Source organism: Oncorhynchus masou, chromosome 1 (genome assembly GCF_036934945.1).
Source record: "Oncorhynchus masou masou isolate Uvic2021 chromosome 1, UVic_Omas_1.1, whole genome shotgun sequence".
NCBI lineage: Eukaryota > Metazoa > Chordata > Actinopteri > Salmoniformes > Salmonidae > Oncorhynchus > Oncorhynchus masou.
Window position 1 is genome coordinate 63,393,811 of NC_088212.1, and position 25,263 is coordinate 63,419,073.

The following is a 25,263-nucleotide window of genomic DNA, read 5'->3' on the forward strand; positions in this document are numbered from 1 at the left end:
GTTTTCACACACTGTTGCTGGTATTTTGGCCCATTCCTCAATGCAGATCTCCTCTAGAGCAGTGATGTTTTGGGGCTGTTGCTGGGCAACACGGACTTTCAACTCCCTCCAGAGATTTTCTATGGTGTTGAGATCTGGAGACTGGCTAGGCTACTCCAGGACCTTGAAATGCTTCTTACGAAGCCACTCCTTCGTTGTCCGGGCGGTGTGTTTGGGATCATTGTCATGCTGAAAGACCCAGCCACGTTTCATCTTCAATGCCCTTGCTGATGGAAGGAGGTTTTCACTCAAAATCTCACGATACATGGCCCCATTCATTCTTTCCTTTACACTGATCAGTCGTCCTGGTCCCTTTGCAGAAAAACAGCCCCAAAGCATGATGTTTCCACCCCCATGCTTCACAGTAGGTATGGTGTTCTTTGGATGCAACTCAGCATTCTTTGTCCTCCAAACACGACGAGTTGAGTTTTTACCAAAAAGTTATATTTTGGTTTCATCTGACCATATGACATTGGGAGAATCTTCTTCTGGATCATCCGAATGATCTCTAGCAAACTTCAGACGGGCCTGGACATGTACTGGCTTAAGCAGGGGGACACGTCTGGCACTGCAGGATTTGAGTCCCTGGCGGCGTAGTGTGTTACTCATGGTAGGCTTTGTTAATTTGGTCCCAGCTCTCTGCAGGTCATTCACGAGGTCCGCCCGTGTGGTTCTGGGATTTTTGCTCACCGTTCTTGTGATCATTTTGACCCCACGGTGTGAGATCTTGCGTGGAGCCCCAGATCGAGGGAGATTATCAGTGGTCTTGTATGTCTTCCATTTCCTAATAATGGCTCCCACAGTTGATTTCTTCAAACCAAGCTGCTTACCTATTGCAGATTCAGTCTTCCCAGCCTGGTGCAGGTCTACAATTTTGTTTCTGGTGTCCTTTGACAGCTCTTTGGTCTTGGCCATAGTGGAGTTTGGAGTGTGACTGTTTGAGGTTGTGGACAGGTTTTTTATACTGATAACAAGTTCAAACAGGTGCCATTAATACAGGTAACGAGTGGAGGACAGAGGAGCTTCTTAAAGAAGAAGTTATAGGTCTGTGAGAGCCAGAAACCTTGCTTATTTGTTGGTGACCAAATACTTATTTTACACCATAATTTGCAAATAATTTCATAAAAAATCCTACAATGTGATTTTCTGGAATTTTTTTTCTCATTTTGTCTGTAATAGTTGAAGTGTACCCATGATGACATTTACAGGCCTCTCTCAAGTAGGAGAACTTGCACAATTGGTGGCTGACTAAATACTTCTTTGCCCCACTATGTTTTGTTCGGTAAAGTTCATATTTATATCCAAAAATCTGAGTTTACATTGGCGCCTTAAGTTCAGAAGTTCCAAAACATCCTTTGATTTTGCGGAGAGCCACATCAATTTACAGGAATACTCATAATACACATTGCTAAAAGATACAACTTTTATGCATGGAATTTTAGATCCACTGCAACCGCTGTGTCAGATAAAAAAAACAAAAAAAACAACGGAAAAAGCAAACCATGCAATAATCTGAGTCGGCACTCAGAGCCCAATCGAGACACAAATATATCCGCCATACTATGCAGTCAACAAAAGTCACAAATAGCATTATAAATCTTCACTTACCTTTGCTGATCCTCGTCGGAATGCACTCCCAGGACTCCCACAAGAAATGTTTGTTTTGTTTGGTAATGTCCATTTATGTCCAAATAGTTACTTTTGTTAGCGCGTTTGGTAAACAAATCCAAAGTCAAGAAGCGCGTTCACTAAAAGCAGACGAAATGTCAAAGTTCCGTAACAGTCAGTAAAAACATGTCAAACGATGTATTGAATCCATCTTTAGGATGTTTCTAACTTAAATCTTCAATAATGTTCCAACCAGAGAATTCCATTGTCTTCAGAAGTGCGATGGAACAGAGCTCCCTCTCAAGTGAACGCGCATGGTTAGCTCATGGCAGACCTTACTCATTCCTGTCAACAGTCTTTAGAACCTTGTGTGATGCTACTATTGTGAAGTGGGGCCAAAGGAAAGGGAATGAGTAAGGTCTGCCATGAGCTAACCATGCGCGTTCACTTGAGAGGGAGCTCTGTTCCATCGCACTTCTGAAGACAATGGAATTCTCTGGTTGGAACATTAGGAAGTGCAACACTACCAATATCCCACTATCTTCAATAGGAGCTGAGTTGAAAATCGACCAACCTCAGATTTCCCACTTCCTGGTTGGATATTTTTCTCAGGTTTTTGCCTGCCATATGAGTTCTGTTATACTCAGACATCATTCAAACTGTTTTTTAGAAACTTCAGAGTTTCTATCCAAATCTACTAATAATATGCATATTCTAGCTTTTATGGCTTTGTAGCAGGCCGTTTTACTCTTTTCCTCCGGACATGAAAATACTGCCCCCTACCCCAAAGAAGTTAAGGCTGGGTGTAGCTGCAATCTGTGATGTTTTCAATGCTTCATCTTCCAGGTGGTATTTGGGAAGCAGAGCTAAATATACCCTTCACTAGTGACCACACACAGACTTGCACACACACAAGCATGTACACGCATACTGCCACACAAATGTTCCCCATCCCCTCTGTGGACTTGGCAGTAATTTCTGCCCAGCCTTAATTCATGCATATCCACTTCTCCTGGGCAGACAGGTTTCCGATGAGGAGAAAATGAGAAATCACAGGGACTGTCTGTTAGAGGTGGAGGGTGGGGGGTTGGTGGCTGGTAGTTTGGCTCCTGGCTGATGGGGGAGGATTGGAAGTGACAGAGGACAGAGATCCTCTGAAATATCTCCTCCGCCCTACACACACATGACACCCACAGCTAGCCAATAGCCATGGTGGTCAGCTACCGTTACAGTGAGGCCCCTGTTCAGGGACGGAGTGCCTCTCAAAGCTATGGGAATGGAAATCCCCTTCACAGCACATTACCACATGACCCATACTGCCTTGATGAGGGAGAAGAGTGTTGACTGAGCTTAAACAACCATAACAGTCATTGGTTTCTGCACCACAGGTATTATGTCCATGTCCTGTAAGTCAGCTGGTGTAGCAGCAGATTAGATGAATCGGTTGTGTCTGGCTGCCTGGCTGAGAGAGAGCTGGTGAGTGGGTGGATGGCTATGGGCAGTCTTAATGCAGAATTGATTTAGGGTGGCTGTATGGGGGATGATGTGCCATGTGCTGCTTCCTGCACCTCCCTCCCTCCCATCTTCAGATTCACTCGCCATCATTGAAACCCCTCTGCCTTTGCTGCCATGGGAACAGGAAATGACTAACAAAATGGTCCTTGAAACGGTCAGGTAGGCTCTCGAGCAGCAGATCTTACATCAATGCGAAAATGACATCTTTGACTTTGAGGAATAATCTTCTTTTTACATTTTTTTTTGTATTACTTTGCTGTCTCTAGGGTAATTGGCCACCTCAGTTCTTATATACTTGGGTGAGGGGAGTCGTTGCTGCTAGTATAACCTACGATACTGAGGCCATCTTATGGGTTTCTGAGAAGCTTGTCACAGTTTCCCTCCATGTCACTTTTCTTTCTCATCATGTCGTCACTCTTAAGGCGTCCGCATGCTTCCCAGCCGATAATGTTCGGAAGAGTTTGCATATATTACGACGACATTTTGATGTTTTTCTTCGTTTTGGACTTCGATAAGGGTTTTTTCCGGCTGTTCGGTCACATTTTTCTCGATGCAAGCTGAACTCTGTAGGGAGTCTTCAGCAAAGTGTGTGTAGTCATTCAACGAGAGAACTCGTCCTCATGCAAATGTTTTAACTTGAGAAATACTGCATCAAACATCCTATCTGCCCATTTCTTGTTTTTCAAGCAAATGTCTTTTCAGGGAGAATGCAAGCACAGTTCGGCTAGGTACCAGCCGAATAGAAGCATGCTAACGCCTTACCCCCCCCCCCCCCCCCAGTGCTCGTCCTCTAGTAAATCTCCTCAACCATGTTTTCCATTCTATTTTTAATCACCGCTCTTTCTGTTTCTCTCGCTGCCATTTCTCTCTGCATTCGAAGACCGTGTCAGTGCACCAGCCAAGGCTCCTGCAGCCCTGTTCGTCTCAGAATGTTAAGTGCGTGAGGCTGCTTATGCAGTGAGCTGCTCCACAGAAACACAGGGCTGTTCCCTTCCCTGCCTCCATTTCTGCTGTGACTCAGTCAGATGTTGTTTACTTCATTATTTCAGTGCAGCCGTCACAGCTCCAACATGAGGGGGCTGGAGATGGGTGGAGGATAATGCTCATTTTAAAATGTTTTCTCACACACATGTAGCCTCTCTCACCAGGTGTGTTCTACCTATTGGTTTCCTCTGGGCATATCAAAGTCAAATGAATAAATGTTGGTGGTAATGGCAGTGTTAATTATTCTGATACACCTCTCTCTTTCCTGGGGTTCAAATGGATTTAAACCCCTTTATTGTTAATGTAAATAGCTACCCATCCATCCTGTCAAGACATTGAATATTTTTCTATGGGAGAAGTGCGCTCTGGTTTATTAGTCAATCTTGATCCCAAGATGGCGTAACAGTCGGTCGTGTGTTTGTCTTATCCCGTGTAAGTAGCCGCTTAAAAATAATAATCTTGTATACATTTTAATCTCACTTTCTATCTATGAACTAAATATACTTTCCTTTAACCCGCCTCACTCAATGTGGTATAGATCTGCTGTTTTTATTCCTTATAACTGGAACCTCTGTCAGGAGCTAGCCAGCCAACTAACTACTTGTCTTTGTTAGCCACGACTAGCGGTCTTCACCTTTTTAGCTCAGACACCACTGACTCCCACTCGCCTAGCGTAGTACTGACTACTGAACGGCTCCCTGACTCACCTATTGCTGTTCTTTGGACCCGATGATCACTCGGCTACACAGCTGATGCCCCCTTGACTGTTTCAATAACACGGTACCTCATTTTGTTTCTGTCGGCCCCAGCCTCTAACTCGGGTCCTGTATGTACCTAACTGACCCGCTCTGCCGTTCATTGCCATTTACTTGTTGTTGTCTTAGCTCTCCCGGTCAGCATATGTGACTGCTTTATGCCTCTCCCTAATGTCAACATGGCTTGTCTACTGCTGTCTCGGCTAGTCCTCATTGTTTTATTTCACTGTAGAGCCCTCAGTCCCCCTCACCTTGCCTTAGATCTCTTTTGTCCCACCCCCCACACATGCAGAGACCTCACCTGGCCTCAACTGGTCCCACCAGAGGCGAAACCTCTATCACTCAAAGCCTAGATTTACCTTCACTGTACTCCCATCCTACCAAACCCTTGTCTGTACGTTATGCCCTGAATTTATTCTACCGCTCCCAGAAATCTTTTATTCTCTGTTCCCAAAGCATTAGATGACCAGTCCTTATAGCCTTTAGCCATACCCTTATCCTACTCCTCGTCTGTTCCTCTGGTGATGTAGAGGTTAACCCATGCCCTGTGGACCCCAGTACCACACCCATTCCCCAGGTGCTATCATTCGTTGACTTCTGTAACCGTAAAAGCCTTTGTTTCATGCATGTTAACATAAGACGCCTCTTCCCGAAGTTTGTTTTATTGATTTCACTGCTTTAGCACACTCAGCCAACCCGGATGACCTAGCCATGTCTGAATCCTGGCTTAAATCAAATCAAATTTTATTTGTCACATACACATGGTTAGCAGATGTTAATGCGAGTGTAGCGAAATGCTTGTGCTTCTAGTTCCGACAATGCAGTAATAACCAACAAGTAATCTAACTAACAATTCCTAAACTACTGTCTTATACACAGTGTAAGGGGATAAAGAATATGTACATAAGGATATATGAATGAGTGATGGTACAGAGCAGCATAGGCAAGATACAGTAGATGGTATCGAGTACAGTATATACATATGAGATGAGTATGTAAACAAAGTGGCATAGTTAAAGTGGCTAGTGATACATGTATTACATAAGGATGCAGTAGATGATATAGAGTACAGTATATACGTATGCATATGAGATGAATAATGTAGGGTAAGTAACATTATATAGGTAGCATTGTTTAAAGTGGCTAGTGATATATTTACATCATTTCCCATCAATTCCCATTATTAAAGTGGCTGGAGTTGAGTCAGTGTCAGTGTGTTGGCAGCAGCCACTCAATGTTAGTGGTTGCTGTTTAACAGTCTGATGGCCTTGAGATAGAAGCTGTTTTTCAGTCTCTCGGTCCCAGCTTTGATGCCCCTGTACTGACCTCGCCTTCTGGATGATAGCGGGGTGAACAGGCAGTGGCTCGGGTGGTTGATGTCCTTGATGATCTTTATGGCCTTCCTGTAACATCGGGTGGTGTAGGTGTCCTGGAGGGCAGGTAGTTTGCCCCCGGTGATGCGTTGTGCAGACCTCACTACTCTCTGGAGAGCCTTACGGTTGAGGGCGGAGCAGTTGCCGTACCAGGCGGTGATGCTCTCGATTGTGCATCTGTAGAAGTTTATGTGCTTTTGGTGACAAGCCGAATTTCTTCAGCCTCCTGAGGTTGAAGAGGCGCTGCTGCGCCTTCTTCACGATGCTGTCTGTGTGAGTGGACCAATTCAGTTTGTCTGTGATGTGTATGCCGAGGAACTTAAAAACTTGCTACCCTCTCCACTACTGTTCCATCGATGGGGATAGGGGGGTTGAAATCTGAAATTTCCAACTACAACATTCTCCTCCAAGATAGAACTGCCAAAGGGGTCGCAATCTCCTGCAGAGCTCTATCGTGCTATCCGGGTCTGTGCCCAAACAATTCGAGCTTCTACTTCTACAAATCCACCTTTCCAGAAATAAGTCTCTCACTGTTGCTGCTTGCTATAGACCCCCCCCCCCACCCCCAGTTGTGCCCTGGACTCCATATGTGAATTGATGCCCCCCCCCCCCCCCCATTTATGGTTCGTACTGTTAGGTGACCTAAAGTGGGACATGCTTAACACCCCGGCCATCCTACAATCTAAGCCAGATACCTTCAATCTCACACACATGATCAAGAACCTACCAGGTACAACGCTAAATCCGTAAACACGGGCATCCTCACAGATATCATTCTGACCAACCTGCCCTCTAAATACACCTCTTCTGTCTTCAACCAGAATCTCTGCGATCATTGCCTGCATCCGTAATGGGTCTACGGTCAAACGACCTCACCTCATCACTGTCAAACGCTCCCTAAAACACTTCTGCTAGCAGACCTTTCAAATTGACCTGGCCCGGGTATCCTGGAAGAATATTGAACTCATCCTGTCAGTAGAGGATGCCTGGTTATTCTTCAAAAGTGCTCTCCTCATCTTAAATAAGCATGCCCTGTTCAATAAAAAAAAAAAACTAAGAGCAGATAGCCCTTGGTTCACTCCAGACCTGACTGCCCTTGACCAGCACAAAAACATCCTGTGGTGTACTGCATTAGCATCAAATAGACTCTTTTCTCTGTATATATCAATGATGTCGTTCTTGCTGCTGGTGATTCTCTGATCCACCTCTATGCAGACGACACCATTCTGTATACTTCTGGCCCTTCTTTGGACACTGTGTAACAAACCTCCAAATGAGCTTCAATGCCATACAGCACTCCTTCCGTGGCCTCCGACTGCTCTTAAATGCTAGTAAAACTTAAATGCATGCGTTTCAACCAGTCTCTACCCGCACCCGGCCGCCCGGCTAGCATCAGTACTCTGGACAGTTTTAACTTAGAATATATGGACAACTACAAATACCTAGGTGTCTGGCTAGACTGTAAACTCTCCTTCCAGACTCATATTAAGCATCTATAATCAAAATTTAGATTCGGCTTCCTATTTCACAAAGCCTCTTTCACCCATGCTGCCAAACACACCCTCGTAAAACTGACTATCCTACCGATCCTTGACTTCAGCGATATCAGTTACAAAATAGCCTCCAATTCCCTACTCAATAAATTGGATGCAGTCTATCACAGTGCCATCCGTTTTGTCACCAAAGCCCCATATACCACCCACCACTGCAAACTGTATGCTCTCGTTGGCTGGCCCTCGCTTCATATTCATCGCCAAACCCACTCGCTCCAGGTCATCTATAAGTCTTTGCTAGGTAAAGCCCCGCCTTATCTCAGCTCACTGGTCACAATAGCAACACCCATTGACTATATGTTTGTATATCCCATGTGTAACTTTTTTTTTTCTCAGACTGCTGTTTTATCGTAGCCAAGTCACAGTTGTAAATGAGAACAAGTATATTAGCAATCTAAACTAGCACTGTAAATACTGAGAACAAGTTCTCATTTACAGCTGGCCTACCTTGTTAAAATAAAGGTGAAATAAAAAATTAACCATCTTCCTATCTACTGCTGTTCTCCAATGAATAATACGGTAAAATCAGGAAAACAATATTTCTTAAATGTCATGGCTTAAATCTGCGCAGGCATTCTGACAACCTGGCATTCAGCCTCTGATTTGCTTCTGCAGAGGAGTGTAAATGCAATATCAATGTACACATCACCATGGTGATGGCGATGATGGGTGGTAGAATGAGATGGGGTTGGGCTTGGTACTGAGAAATGTGCTGCTGAGTTTTAGATTAGGGAAGACGCCCTATGGGGTTGGTTTAGAATTGTTTTGTGTGCATTTTCTCAATTTTTGGGTCTTCGAAAACGTAATGGATGGGGGGGGGGTTGTTAAATCTGTGTTCTCAGGCTGACCCTTAATCCACCTCTGCTGTTGCACTAGGGCATGTGTATGTGGTAGACAGTCGGGGGTGGGCATCAACCCCTCTCATCGTGTCTTTGAGCTAGTCAGTCACCAATACAAGCACTCAGCCATGGTAGTGAAGATGTGTGTGCATGTCTGCTGCCTGCCTGACATTTAGAAAGCCTTTATGGTTTAATTAGGGGCCATTTTGAAATGGCAGTGTTATTGTCTGTTATTTCAGAAGACCGTATCAACAGAAGACCAGGGATTTCTGCCCCCCCATAGGTGAGGTTGGATTTCCTTTTGGCCTCCTCGTCCACAACTCACTCATTTATCATACTCATGTTTCCTCTTGAATTCTGTGAAGGGTTTTCTTATTTCTTTAAAAAGGAAGCAGAAACTCTCCAGGAGAAAGCACACATACGTTAAAAGCACACGTTTTGGATTCAGGCCAGTGGGAATGTGGGTTTCGCAGTACGGAGAAATGGTTACCTTGACAACAGCAGAATGTTGGGTGTTTTGCTGATTGAGTGTGTGAGCCCGGTGTGGCTGTCCTGAACAAACAAGTACTGGTCACTGTGTCAGGAATGGTGCTGATTCTCAAGTCAACCCTCTCCTTCCTGGCTCTCTTCCTTCATTTGATAAAATCCCTTAATTTTGTCCTTTTTTATTTTCTAACTTCTATCTTCTCCTCACCATCTGGTTGCATCACTCTACCCATCTTCCCTCATCCCATTTTACATTCTGGTGATTTAGCAAACGCTCTTATCCAGAGCGACTTACAGTTAGAATGCAGAGGGGATGTGGTTGTCCCGTAGGACTATAATTCTTCCTATAGTATTAGACAGACCCTCTATCCTTAACCTACCCTGGCCATGTTAGAGGCCTTCTCTACGTGGGCCTGGGGTAATAATGCACATCCCTTCAGATGGACATTGGCATTTCTTATGACTGCTTGTTTTGGGGAGGTTCAAAATCGTATTGAATTGGCTTTCCAGTTTAGAAGTCGATGAGATCCATATGTCTGAACTGTGGTCAAAGTGCAATGTTCATTTAGCAGGAAAGCCTGTTATGGGGGCCTAGTTGAAGGCACAAGCTTATCTTTTCCATATGCAAATAGCTTTTTAAAAATGATTATATAAAATATATTTTTTTCAGTAGTCAAACTCTGTCATCAATATCATGTTCAGGACTAAAACTTAGCCCCATTTCAGTGTGTAGTTTTAAGTACCTTGTTGAACATTTGTTTTATTCTGCTAAAAACCTATCAAAGGCCAAGGAGTGTTTGTGCCTGTGGTGTTGGCTCTGTTTCGCAGGCAGGCGAGGCTGCTTCGCTGCTGCCTCGCCTGCCTGCGCTGGCAGTGAGGTGGTTTGGCATGCAGGAGCCAGCCTGATCAATAATGTAGATGTTTTAGAAGAGGGGCGGTGTGCAGGTCTCTTTCACATGCCGCGCACCCCCTCCCCCTCCCCCTCAGGTGGCAGTGTCAGGTTCCTCTCCAATGTGGAGGACAGATGGGATGGCTGAATCTCATTTTCCTCTGTAAGATATTAAAATAAGAGTGCAGCTGATACTTGACGCTTGAAATATTGCAGGCTGCCACTGGACTCTCGCGTCAGTCATATGAAGCTGCGGTTGTTCAGAGCTGTAAGTTATTGTGGGGGCTTTGAGAGGCGGACAGGGTGAGATATTGGATAAGGTGGAAAATAACATGCATCCCTTGTTTACATATCAGCTCTCACAGGGGTCATTTTTCATGCAGAAATGTCTTGCTGCGTTTTGTAAACGCAGATATAAAATGCTTATTGTAATATCTGTTCGGTATCAGACGCATTTTGTGCTCCACTCTTGAGAATTCACTAATGAGTATTCTATAACGGGACTCTGAGAATTCACTAATGAGTATTCTATAACGGGACTCTGCGAATTCACTAATGAGTATTCTATAACGGGACTCTGCGAATTCACTAATGAGTATTCTATAACGGGACTCTGCGAATTCACTAATGAGTATTCTATAACGGGACTCTGAGAATTCACTAATGAGTATTCTATAACGGGACTCTGAGAATTCACTAATGAGTATTCTATAACGGGACTCTGAGAATTCACTAATGAGTATTCTATAACGGGACTCTGAGAATTCACTAATGAGTATTCTATAACGGGACTCTGAGAATTCACTAATGAGTATTCTATAACGGGACTCTGAGAATTCACTAATGAGTATTCTATAACGGGACTCTGAGAATTCACTAATGAGTATTCTATAACGGGACTCTGAGAATTCACTAAGGAGTATTCTATAACGGGACTCTGAGAATTCACTAAGGAGTATTCTATAACGGGACTCTGAGAATTCACTAAGGAGTATTCGATCACGAGACTGCACACAGATGTGTGTAGCTAATTTTCTCCTGTACTTTTCTCGGTGAAGTAGTCTACTTTTCTCTGGTAAAATGCTAGATTAACTTACAGCAAAACATTAAGAAATATAGCTGGCTGCATTTTCTTCTATGATGATTTTTTTATTTTTTTTTATTTTAAATATGATGACCATGCATAGTTTTTGCAAAAAAGACCCTGCTTTTTCATTTTATGCTTATTTACTTGTGTGTCTCCTGGCCAAATAGCGTTGCGCTTCTGTCATCTGATGAAAATGAAGCTGTTTTCTGAATGTGCTGCACTGATGTATTTTCTGTGGAAAAGTTAAATTGCACTCCCCCGATCAGCAAAAAACCCCACTGACTTTCAATATAAAATGCAGGTTGAAATGGTTTAAACTTGTTTTTTTTTGATGGTCTGCTTATCGAAAATGCTGCTTTCTGATCCTTTACGTGACCCCTGTCTCAATAGTAAGTGCCTGTGTCTCGTCAAAGGGGGTAGATGGCGGCTATGCTTTTGTGAACGAATGGAAGCCAAGAAACGGCGCTGTGTGCACCAATGTTAAAAAAATGAGGACTGCTCGGATAGCAGGCTGCCAACACACATGATTCCTTTCACACACCCATGCCGTACTACTTATTTATCGTGTTTTGAATTGCTTTGAACTCCTCATTTTTGCAGCTAGCTCACACGTAATACAAGCCAGTATAAGACGTCTCTCCATGCCTGAGGACGTCAGGAGGTTACATGTAACTCGGCCACGGGGGCAGCCGTGAGCGCTGTTACCTCCAAGTGGGTTTAGCTATGTCGTTGTGGACTGGGATGGCGGATGCATGTAAGCATCTGCCTCTGAATCCAGAGTTTGCATGTTCAAATCCAGATAGAAAGTTGTTTTTGAGATTATAGTCAAGCCTACCTTAACCCTTAACCATTCGGCGTTAATGCCAAAACTTAACCTTACACTTTGAAATTTGACGTTTGAGAAACATGGCTGAACATCCAAATCTGAAGTAAAACTGTATGAGCTTGTTGTGTGTTTGGTCTAGTGAATCATTCACGGTATTAACACAACTGATCTAAATAACGGAAACCCGAATTGCCATTTAGTCTCATTGTTTTCAGTTTGGGTTTACAGAGCTCCTGCTGTTTTAGATCCTACTGGAAATGTGTAATATTCTTCCCTGGTACACTACACTCCAGCTATTTGGGTAACTTGGTTAACATATTGTTTTCAAGAATAATTCACAACAGTAGGTCTATTCTTGTATTCTATTTAGTAATACTTGTATTTTGGGACAGATTTAAAAAAATGCACTCTTCAAACAAGTGTTGAATAACAATGCCACCCTGAGCAGCTTGGTGCCCCACCCACAAAAAAATGGAGCTAAGGGAAATGCTGTCTGTGTGCATGCTGCTCTGTAGGTGAGCAGTGCAGACTCTCCCTGTCCCCCTGTGTCCGGTGTCTGCTCTGTGATGCTTGTTCAGTGTTCAGACAAAGGTCGGAGCTAGTGTCCCAGTCCCAGGCTGCTGTCAGCTCCGTCAGATGTGTTCTCGATAGGGCAGCCAGAGAGGACTGGAGAGGTGCTCTGTAACCCATGGACACAGGGAAAGACTGGAAGGGGGTGGGTCTGCCTCATCGTTCAGATTTCCCAGATAAATGGAGCTGACCAGATTGTGAAAATGGTGGTGCTTCCTCTAATCCGATGCCCTGGGGAGCAGAATAGAGGGGGGGGGGCAGAAAAGAGGCACGATAAAGGATGGCTGTGCATGCCCTCGGGCGACCATTAGACCACCAGTCTCCGCCATAAACCTACAATGCACTGGTGCCCCACACAAGCCTGCATATTCGCAGACACACAGTGGCAGCCCAGGCTGAAACAACACAGTCCAGCCTGTTGTTTTTAGAGCCCCACTCACTTTACCCTCCCCCAGCCATATTACTAAAGCTCAAATGGGACTGACCTCTGCTCTCAGTAGCTCGGCTCTCTTTTCCATATTTTCTAGTCTTTGCTTTGAGCTTCAGAATAGCATGTGTCTACGCTCTTGCGTCCAGTATTCCCCCCCCCCTCCTCTCCTGCAGACACAGCCAGTGTTTTCAGCCGTATCACCATTGCAACATAGACTAATCACCGGAAATATACACTTTAAATAGCTATGGCTCTATGGCATGTGTAATTGTTTTGTGTTTGAGATCGAGGGTCTGAGTTTTTTAACGTTGTTGTGTGTGTTCCCTCTGTCTTATTTCCAGGCAGTTATCTGGACACAGTGTGGTATGGTTTTAACAGAGCAGCCATGGCAGCCATTGTCTGTTGTTGAGGCTAGGTCTTCGGATTGGCCATGGCTGCTCTCCCAACTCCAAAACCCTGGATGTTGGGCCTCAAAGCTGGACTCATGAGTATACAGAGACCGTAGTTGAAATCAACACTGGCCAGGTTCTCAAACTTGTCAGAGGTATGACTTGCCTTATCATGCACAAATGCGCACACCACTCCTCATGAACAAAGTCCAGTATTTGGCATTCCCTTGTTGATGTTGAAATACCCCATATCTAGTAGGGATTGGTTTTAGAACACAGTGTTAGTATTTTCACTTCAAATAGCCAAACATGCGAAAGAACACCTTTGTCCTGAGCTGCGACTGCTTACTGTCAGGATGGGGGTAAGGGAGGGGAGGCTTGAACTCTCACCTCTGACCTTCTGCATGTTTAGGTCAACTCCTATATGTCCTGCTTTACTTGTATTTCTTCTCATCAACTTGGCCATATCATAAAACCTTACCCCTGTAGGAGCAGAACAGGGATGTTAGCCAGAAGGAGAGAGAACTAGCTAGTACTTGTAGGCCTATGTCCTGCAGCGTGTTTGGATGTGAAGCTACAGGCTAGTTGTGTGCTGACAGTGCTCTCTAACCCTGGTCTTTCTGGTAGGCTCACCTAAAAGCCATGCTGATTAGTATCTCTGGATATTTGTGACATTTTTGTGCCAGGTTTTGTGCCTCAATCGGCAGTTTTTACTTGTTGCCTGCCTTCTCAATCTCCCGTTGTGCTGAGTCAACTAATTAGCCAGGATGGATGCAGCCGTTACAAATGAGCACTTCAGTGCCTCAGTGTGGCTCAACACAAGTTTTGTAAACACGGCTGGTTTTGGGGAACCGGTCTCATTCACCAGAGAACCCTGGTAAACATGTATATTAGCACACAGAAATAAATTGGAGTAGTAACCTGGAGACGTTGCGCCTGGATGGCCACTGTATGCCAAACACACACACTCTTTGGTGGGAGACCCTAGCTGTAGCACAGAACCAAAGGGAAAGAAAATGAATATAATTTCAGCATCTCCCTTCTTCTCTCTGCAGACAGGCCTCACTCAAGCCTCACTGCCCCGGCAAAGAGGCTCTTAAAATGGGCCAGAAATAGCTCAGGCTCCCCACATGCCCTGCAACCCTTCAGTTAAGTCTAAGTAACTAGGATTTCTGGGTTTGACTGTGAATGGCCAAACCTATGGTGGTGTGTCGGTGCTCCCAGCACTCTGTTCACCCATGTGGTAGAGATTAAAGGTCCAGTTTGGTCCTGTTAGACTTTACTACTTCCCCAGTCATAAATGTACAATTCCTGGACACATTGGACTGGCAGCTCCCTGCACTGCCTCTGTGTGTGTGAACGGGTGACTTCTAGTCCAGCTCAACGTCAGCAAGTAGTAAATTACCTCATGGGTGTGTGTATTTTTTTTAAACCAGTCGGATGTCTCTGCCGTCTCCACTCGAGCCGCCGCGCCAAACATATGTCACATCCTGCCCAGCTGCCTCTGCCAGACGGGATTATGGATATTTGCACAAGAGCATTTGTGTACTTCTGCCTCGCTACAGCCAGGGCAAACACACTTTCAGGAAGCCTCAAATACTGACATAGGATGAACTTGTTTTGGCGTTCTTAAAATACCTGGTCTTCCCTGCCCCCTGCCTACAGACATAGCTGTCTCTTCTCGTTGAGTCTTGTGCCGGGCATGAGGGGGCCACCACATTACCACAAGGTAGGAGCCATGTGTTTTTGGCGTGAGTCATCCTGCTTGAGATGTTTGAGAAGTGTAGGCTTGGGCGCCTTGCAATGACTGGTAGCTTAAACAGTCTCAACTATGTTGGCATGAAGTCTGCAGAGCCTGGCCCATGCCCTGTGGTGAAACTGGACTCCTGTCTTTGGTAATCCCTCCCAGTGTATGAATAATTGTGGAAGCATCCTCTTTCAGGAGGAAAATAGCCAGCTCCCCGAGAGCTGCGGCAAAGCGCTGGAGCTCGGCTTCTCAGGCTCTATGTTTCCCTTTTAAGGTCAACATAGCGTCCACCCTACGAGTGGAGTAAAACCTCTGGCCAGCCCTAGAGGGAGAGAGATCCTCCGTAGACAGATAATGGAGTTTTAATGTGCAGTGTGTTTGCTAGTAGTAGGGGCTCTTATCAGTGACTTAAAGGAAACATGTCTCGCTCATTTGTTCATAAGTGCACAAAGGGAAATCAGTGAGTTTGGCGTTTATCGCAGAGGTTTTTTTCTCCAATCAGGATTTAAAGCTCCCTACGACATTTCACTCAGTGTCAAGTTGAATTTAACCCTGGCATGATATCCTCAGATGTCCATAGTCTACCCAACCAAGAGCTTACCCTGGGTTGGTCTGCCAGAGACTGATCTGTGTTATCTATGAGTGATGTCTTGCGTGTTTTAGCATGACCCGGATTAAAGGGAGTGTACTTTGTCACTGTGTGGCCCGGGGATTTTCTTAGTAAGATTACAAGCCTGTATTCAAGCCCCATTATGAGGGAGTGCTCTACTCTCCATTCTGGATTAGTCCAATCCCTGGATTCCTGCTGGGAGAACCAACAGGGTTCTGATTTTACCAGACACATCACCCAGCCCAGTGAGGCCTGGCCCCTTTAATCTGGCCTGCCTGTCTTTTTTGCCCTGGCACCTCCAGCCCTTGGCCTGGCCTGGGCTCTAGTGTCATCCACTTCAGTCACTTCAGTTGGTATGTTAACTTGATTCTTGCTGTCCCATTTCTAGCTGCTAAGATTGACATCCATTAAAATGGATTGCAGATGAAACACATTTTCTTAATCTATGACTATTGAAACAGTAAAAAGACGTGACCTACAGAAATTGCTATGCATACATACAGGGAACTGCCATTTTTCTTCAAGAGTTTAATGAACGCATGCAACAATATGCTTCTATTATTGAACATGCAACTGTTGTAATGAAACCGCCATTAAAACATAATTTTCAAACATTTGCCAAAATGCCATAGATGGGAAACACTGTAAACGGAGCACCTCATGCCAGCGTGATAGAATTTGTATGTTTTAAGATGATGACTAAAGTATTCCACCCTGAAACCATATAATTGTATGAAATGTGCTACAGTCATAATCCATTAATGTGTGCGACTAGGCTTTTTAATACTAGGCCATTGTGTTACTATTTCGCAATATCAGCAGGGTATAGTTGAGACATTCAAGAACAACTGAACTGTCGACTTGTGTTGATAACGGTGAAACTAATAACTGGAATGAGGCCTCCCCACTCTAGGAAGGAGAGAAGCTGTTAGAAACGGCAAGGCTTGCAGAAGACGATGAAACATGTTGCAGAACTCTGACAATGTATGTGAATTGTGAAAAAATACAGTCCACCTAAAGAGGTTGAGTTTCTACTGATGTGAGTTAATTTGTATGTGTGTTATAAAAAGATTGTTCTCATTTTGAAGACCGAGCGCTCTCTGAATAAAAGTATTGATCTATTGCAGGCTGAGACTGTCAATTTGTTTGAACTGGAGATTTACAACCTTCAGGAATTAGACAGACAAAATAGTTCAATTAGAACATTGGGATAGAAATTCTCGTGACAACTTGGTCCTTCGAGCCGGAGCTCAACACCTGTTTTCGTCCCAAAGGACACGGAAACCGTGCACGGGCGGATCAGGAATCCGTAAGACAAATGCCTGACCTTTGAAATTGAGGGTCCATTTCAGGCGAACTTGTACACGACAGGAACGGTGATGAGATCCAACCTACATTGAATTCTCTGCTGCAGGAATAAGGTCAGTATTCTTTAGTCATGGATTTTGGGGGTAGGATCTAAACTTGCATTAGACGTATACATTGTAAAAAAAAATCTGATGTCGGTAGGGTGATAATCACGAGTCAAACAGGATTCTTATTCGGTATATCGTTTTCAGGAATTTATATAGAGAAAGCTCAACATTAAGTATCTAGATACAGTAATTTGCAAATTCATTAAACATTCTACAATGTGATTTTCTGGATTTTTTTTCTCATTTTGTCTGTCATAGTTGAAGTGTACCTATGATGAAAATTACAGGCCTCATCTTTTTAAGTGGGCGAACTTGCACAATTGGTGGCTGACTAAATACTTTCTTGCCCCATTGTAAATGTAAAACGGGGCGAGGTTGAATATAGAATAAAACAGGAGGATTGGGTCCGCAATGACTCAAGGTAGTTCAGGCCATTACCAAAATAACCCCTAAAAATAATCTGATATTGAGACAGTCTGGGACGGTCAAAAGAATATCAGCTAAGGAATAGTTGTGTAGTGTGAGATATATTAACAAGTCAAAAGCCACAAGAATCGATTTTTAAGATCATTGAACCCGTATACTTGTGAGACCTAATAATCTATCAAAAGTCATAATACTAATTATTCCTAGTTCCAAGGGAACAGAGAGGGTTTACTAACATGGGAAGTAAATCCTCAAAGGAGGTCCCGGAATTAACCGGGCATGAGAGGTATGTGGAATCCAAGGAGAAGAGTAACATCTATTATGGTCCTAAGTGGAGAAAGAACTGTGTATGGAGGACGTCTAGACGTAGACAAACTCACATCTATGATTAAATAGAAGTGCATATAAACTGGAGATAATATAAGGGAAACAGCAGGTTTGGGGAAGAATTGGACTTACAAAAAGGTTGACTAGTAATGGACCAGATTAAATTCATGTAAGCATTCAATGTCATAGTAAACTGTAAGGAAGATTTAGTTAGCCATGGAAAGGATTGACCTAAGTGGAGGAAGAAGTATGGTTTTGAAGGGTGCCTAGATGTAGATAAACTATGATAAAGCAGATACATAAGACGTGTGTCAATAATCAAGGGAAAGAGCAGGTCGAAAGTGAAAGTGTTTTAATCGTGACAAAACAGGACATCTGGCCTGAGAGTGGAGAGCTCCTCCAAAGGATGAGAGACGAAAAACCGTACCCAGACAGAACAAGAATAGGAGGAGACCGGAAGACTCTGAAGAAGAGGAAGCATGACTAGATTGGTAAGAGGAGGTTAGTGAGAGTGATCTAGACTGCGAGGTATTCGAGTTGGCCAACAGATTTAGCATTACAACAGGAACAGCAACCATACACAGCAGCACAGATAAATCTTAAAGAAGACAGAACAATTGAAAGAGAATTGTTACAGAATAGCCAAGACAGGGCGCCCCAAAAGGAATTGGAAATGTGGAAAAGAAAAGGGGCGGTCCTACAGAATAATGTTTGGCATAAGGATAATTTACCGAAGTCACGGTTTAGATATGCGGCAATGTTGACACATGGGCACAGCCATGTGTCAACAGGGGGGTGGGTATAGCAGGTTAGGAAACACTTTGTGGCCTATGGGATAACACATCATCAAGGTAGAGTAAGAGCGTCACTGGGGGAATACCCCCCCCCCAGGTAGAATATCCATTCCAACATTTGGAAATTGACTATTTTGAACTATCCCGAAGTGAGGAAAAGAAGTGGTGTTTAACAATAATAGATAAATATATTAAATGGGGAGAAGCGTTCTCAACTTACTTCGCGGACATGATTACGATAGCTAAAGCATTGGGTCAAGATATTATCCCTAGATTTGGTTTACTAGAATATGTTTCTTTAGGCAACGGATTACATTTTTTGCTAAGCAGGTAAAAGATCGGCCAGAAATTGAACATTTTAAATAGGAAAAGATACGGTTCATATTACCCACAATCGGCAGGATTAATTGAACACAGGAGTGATACAATTAAGGGAAACACATGAGCGCAGGTAGAAATTGGGTACAATGTTTACCAATAGTATTAATGACTATTAGGGAAACTTCAGTTAAAAATGGGCTGTCCCCTTCGAGAAAGTGTTTGGTCGACCATACAGAATGCCTGAATTGGGAGGACCCGAGCAGGCCCACATAGAAGTAGAACATACTCTAGCAGAACACATGAGAAGATTGATTGTTAACCACACTCGTATGTCAAAGATTTTGTGTCCCACAGGTGAATTACAGAAGGTGATTCACTCAATACAACCAGGAGACTGGGTGTGGATCCAGTCCCTGAGGAAAAAAGACTGGAAGCAGTCCCGTTGGGAAGGGCCATACCAGGTTTTGTTGGTAACCACTTTTGCCGTTAGAATAGCTGAGAGAGCCGCTTTGGTCCACGTTACCCACTACAAAAAGGTAGGAACACATACAAACACTGCTGAACACGCACAGAGTTAGGGAACAGAACCGAGTACCAATAGGGTCCGGGGGTTACCTCCCTAACGAAGATTCCCTATCCTGACCTATCATCACTGTGTACGCTCATAGAGTTGTGGGTATGGGGTGGTTCCTAGCAGACTAAGGACAGGAGAGGGTTGGTGATTTTTGGGAATATGGGGGACCCTGAGCTGCATCATAGTCTTGGTAATTTTCCTGATACATCCTGATCCACCACCTTCCGGCACCTATTATACTACACCCCCGCCATTGTTAAGAAGTAAAAGAGAAACTACCCACATACCGACCGTCAAGGACGAGTGACCTACAAAATAGGAATCAGAGAGGGGCAGAATGTAGGTGATTTTAATGGCTGTAAGACGGTAGTTAATGTGACTGACTTAGATTTGGAAGCACAGGAGAAAATTCTGAACCTCTCAGCCCCTATAACGGCTGAATGGTGGGCTTGTACCAGCAAAGGACGTATCTGACAGATATACCAAAAGGGTGGGTAGGTACTTGTGCCCTGGTGTTATTGGTCCAACCAGTTAGAATTAGTAATCAGAGGCCAGTTATAGGAGGCCAAAGTAGGCACAGGAGGAGTTTTGACCAGGATGGGAGTAGCCCTGTCGAGATAGATGCTATTGGCAACCCCAGGGGAGTTCCAGATGAATACAAAGCTATGAATCAAATATTTGAAGGCTTTACCACTACGTTCTTTTGGTTATTGACAATAAATAAAATTGTGGATTGGATTAATTACATCTATTAAAATCAAGAGATTAATGAATGAAACCGAAGATGCAGTACATTTTTTCCCACCTCCCTCTTGACCTGGCAAAATAGGCTGGCTCTCAATATATTATTGGCCGAAAAGGGCGGGGTATGTAGAATGATAAGGGTTCATTGCTGTACTTTCATTCCAAATAACACCGCACCAGACTGAAGCGTCACGAAGGTATTGGCTGGGTTGACTGACCTAAGTGAAGAATGGGCTAAGAACTTGGGGGTTAATACATCAGTGTGGTTTGATGAAATGTTTGGCAAATGGAAAACCGTAGTAGCTACCATCTTGGGGGCTGCTATTGCTTGTATGGGTATGCCTGTATTATGTGGTTGTCTTATTCCATGTGTTGGAGAGTTGGGAAGCAAGGCGTTGGAATCTGCTGTGACCCAGCAGATGGTGAGGTATGAGCCCATACCTGACTCAGACCAGTGGGATGAACGCAACATGCCTCCTGGAATGGTGGACGATGATGACCAATTCGACCCTGATGACCCACAATTTAAAACTTTTCTTAGTTCTAACGTGTGAAGGTTATAGTGAAAATCTCAAAAGGAAGAGTTATAACTGGAAGTAGAAATAGAACTATACCCAGGTGAGGTGAAATGGCACCCATAAATGTACAACGTCTATGTGATATGTGATTTTTTTAATAAACAAATGTTGTATCAAGATGTAATATTTAGTCAACGGGTGGATTGATAGAAGAATTTGGATGTTTAAGATAATGACTAAAGTATTTCACCCTGAAACCATATAATTTTATGAAATGTGTTAGTCATAATCCAATAATGTCTAGACTTTTTAAGAAGAGGCTATTGTGTTACTATTTGAACTGTTGACTTGTGGTGATAACGGTGAAACTAATAATGGGAATGAGGCCTCCCCACCCTAGGGAGAGGAAAAATGGCTAGTCTAGGGCCTCCCGGGTGGCGCAGTGGTTAAGGGCGCTGTACTGCAGCGCCAGCTGTGCCACCAGAGACTGGGTTCGCGCCCAGGCTCTGTCGTAACCGGCCGCGACGCACAATTGGCCTAGCGTCGCCCGGGTTTGGCCGGTAGGGATATCCTTGTCTCATCGCGTGACTCCCGTGGCGGGCTGGGCGCAGTGCGCGCTAACCAAGGTTGCCAGGTGCATGGTGTTTCCTCCGACACATTGGTGCGGCTGGCTTCCGGGTTGCATGCGCGCTGTGTTAAGAAGCAGTGCGGCTTGGTTGGGTTGTGTATTGGAGGACGCATGACTTTCAACCTTCGTCTCTCCCGAGCCCGTACGGGAGTTGTAGCGATGAGACAAGCTACTAAACAATTGTGGAGAAAAAGGGGGTAAAATTCTAAAATAATAATAATTTAAAAAAAATGTTGCCGAAGTGTGACAAACAATGTATGTGAATTGTGGAATAATATCAGAGTTTCTACTGATGTGCGTTCATTTGTGTGTTTGTTCAATAAAAATATTGTGTTCTCATTTTGAAGACAGAATAAAGTTTTGATTTATTGCAGGCTGAGACGGTCTATTTCTTTGATCTGGAGATTTACAACCTTCAGGAATTAGACAGATAAAATAGTTCAGTTAGAACATTGGGATAGAAATTCTCGTGGCACAGCGGAGCTGAAAACACTGTTCTAAACAGAGCACCCGATGCCAGCGGAGCTGAAAAATGTAACAAGTGAAAATCTCAGAAACGGAGGGGGAATCTAAAAACATCAACTACGATGAGTTGCTAATATGACTAGGATTGTGCCTTTGGGTTCTGAACAGCGAAAGAAAGAGAAATGCTGGTTAATGTCATCAGGAAGTCTTTATGAAATAACTGCTTCCACTTTTCTATGGCTGGATTTTGGCTAGGCTACTTTGAAGCAAGGTAAGGCATTTCTCATTTGAAGTCCAAATGTTCACGTTTCAAACAATTATGCAGCCTCCAGCTCACATTGCATATCGGTGGGTGACACGCTTGACAGCCTGCCTACCATTGACTTATAGCCTATGTACTCATGGTGATTTTGTTTTGTAGGATTTTCTGGACTTCTCTACTGCAGCCCTTTTTTTTAAAGCAGGACTGAGAAATACTAGCTGCTTTTAATCGTGGCCATCAAAACATTTTAGAATTTGTTAAAACATTTTTTTTATTATTATTATTATTTTTTTACATTGCACATTTGTTGTGCAATGGCTGCTTATAAAAGCACTCCAGTACCAGCTTTTTGAGGAGCTCATCCTGCGTTGTCTGACAGGCAATAGGCTATTCTGCTCCTCAAACTAGGCTCTGTAAGGTTTGCGCGTGTGATTAATAAGATTCTTGACGACTAACGAAAATACACACTGCAATATAATTCCGCAAATTAACCTATAGACTAGATGTGTCCGGTCAAATATATTTTCGCTGGCTAACCGATGTAACCTTTAACATCTCTACTAATGGGATGATATGTTGCTTTCATGGCCTTGTACAGTTTAATGGCAGTCTGACAGATTTGGTAAGCTTTGCACCTGTTCTCTTCAGAAGGGAAGAGGACAAGATGCAAGCGAAAGCCCGTTTTTATATTTAATTCATTTCTGAAAAGAAACAAACTCTTGGTTAATAACTCTAAGACAGAAATCGTGTTATTATATACATATACTTTTCCACAATACCACTGAGCCTAACTGCGGGTATGTGTGGTCCTCTTGAGTCAACTTATCATTTGTGCTAGTGGACACACTCACTGGTATTTGAACAACTGCCATGGAACAAATGTGAACGAGGGGCTAGGTGACAGCGACACAGGAATGTAACAGAGGTGGCACAACTGAAGGCCTTTGAAAAGCCTTTCTATCGTTCAAATCCTGATAAACCCCTGTCTTCAGAGTTGGGACAAAGCTAGGGTTGAGGGGCTGGCTGTGGCTCGGGGGTTGAGGGGCTGGCTGGGGGGGTTGTGGGGCTGGCTGGGGGGCTGTGGGGTTGGTTGTGAGGGGCTGTCTACAGGGGTAGGAGAGGCTGGCATAGTGAGGCTTTGACCTTTGAAAGGTTGCACTAAGACCAGCCTCTTCTGGAAGCCATACAATGTTGGGGGAATAGCACAACCTGAATGGGAGAAGATGACTCCCTACGCCAGATCTCATTAGGAATGTGTAACGCCAGCCAGCATCTCGGTAACTAATCCTCCGGTTTTGTTTTGTTTTGTAGGATTCGTTGGACTTCTCTACTGCAGCCCTTTTTTAAAGCAGGATTTTAACGTCACCCATCCGCGGACAGCCATGGAATCGGTATGTATTGCTACATTCTCTCCACATTGTCTCTGGAGCCATCTCTGTTTCTTGGCCCTGTGTTTGTTACGATGTACTGAAGGTTTGAACACGCAGTATCTTTAAAAAAAAAAATGTTTACAGAAAGGGGTTTGTTTTCTAAGGCCCGTATTCCTGTACTCCAGCAGTCTTGTTGTTTTGACTGGCCACTTTTCACCAAACCATCACAGATTCTAAATAAACTACACTCATATGGCACTAATAGAGAGGGTTTGCTGTGGAACTGAGACATAGACAGACAGGAGCAGTGCTAGTACCAACTGGCCGCTTTAAAGCCCTGCACTCTCGACTGGAATGTGTGTATTAAGAGCAGGACTTAGTGCATGCCCAGGCCCTGCCTTCCTGTCCCTTTGTTAAAGGGGTTCTGTGTTTTAGCTGGTGTGGGCTTTTGTGTGTGTGTGTGGTGAGCGACTTGGTTTGGAAAGTAGGTCACTGCTCCCGTAGAGCTCAGTGTCACTAATGAAGAGTCCCTCTCCTGCATGCGGCTCATGTGACCGTGCTGCTTGATCAGTAAGTGGTGGCAGCCCTACGCCTCTGAAGAGACTGCCGCCTTTTCCCCACGGCGCACAGCCCCGGCACACAGACTTTCAGCATGGGGGCTGTACAATCGATCTCCCCTTTCGTTCTCTCCCTACTCTCGTTTTGTCCTACTGTAGCCTTCTCTTTAGCCAGACTCTGCAATGGGAGCTGGTGATGTTTACCTCTGAAATCACACCGTATCTGCTTACTGTCAGTGGAAACCAAGGAAACTGATCAAAAAGCTCAGTATGCTGTCAGTACCGTTTCTCTCCTCCCTGCCCCCACCTCTCCTCATGTGATGCCAGTCACGTGGTTTCCAGGCACCAGTAGAGTAAATCAGAATCAGATTTTATTTTTAACTGCTCTACATCCTCCACTTTGCCAATGGTTAGCAGAAACAGACGTACGATTACTGTGTACCTCTCTCTCCCTCTGTTTCATGCGCTCTCCCCCCTCTCTCTCCTCTCTCTCTTTGCCACTCCCTGTCTCTCTTTTGTTCGCTCTCTGTCTCTCTGTGTTTAGCCTGCTCCCAGCCCTCGGCAGTGCTGATATTATTGTCAGCTTTATCTGCTGGTTGGGAGTTGTGCTGTGTTGGATGGTAGTGCAGATGAAAGGGTGTCTCTCCTGTGAATGTTCTCCCTGCACTGTTTTGCCTCTACTCTTTACCAGCGTGTTGATTTTTTTTCTCTCTCTCCCTCCTCCCCTTTCTAAAGTAGGCCTGTTCTTCAATGGGATTAGTCTGCAGCACTCTGAACAGGAAAGTGGGCCCTGCCAGTCATATTACATAACTCTCATAGCCTGGCTTGAGACGACTATAGGGGCTTTGTTCCCCCAGACCCCACTCCCACCCGCCTGCCTCTCCTCCTGGCAGGCCACATGCTAATGCTCTATTGAAAGAGTCTGTGTGCTCCAAACAGGCATGGCTCTGTGGCCAGGGAGGAGAGAAACTCTGCATCATTACCCTGCAAATTGGCATTTCACTCATATCTTTAGCTGAGGAATGTGAACTCGAGGGAGCGGGAACTTTGGTGTGATTAAGTTTCCTTGTACGCATGTTGAATGATGAGATGATATAGGAGGTTGTGGACCGTTCAAAGGATTGAACCTTTGTGGTGTTGGCGTGTCATGTATTGTTTTTCT

The 25,263-nt window shown here is 44.3% G+C and overlaps 1 protein-coding gene across 3 annotated transcripts in view; it reads left to right on the forward strand.

Moving 5' to 3' along the window:
* The window catches only part of LOC135547880 (ankyrin repeat domain-containing protein 11-like), a 150,842-nt gene that overhangs the window by 10,487 nt on the left and 115,092 nt on the right, over positions 1–25,263 (forward strand). For all 3 annotated transcript variants that reach the window (XM_064977095.1, XM_064977110.1, XM_064977100.1), the window contains exon 2: positions 23,486–23,565. The gene's annotated coding sequence lies outside the window, so the exon portion shown is untranslated. The remainder of the gene's footprint in view (positions 1–23,485; positions 23,566–25,263) is intronic.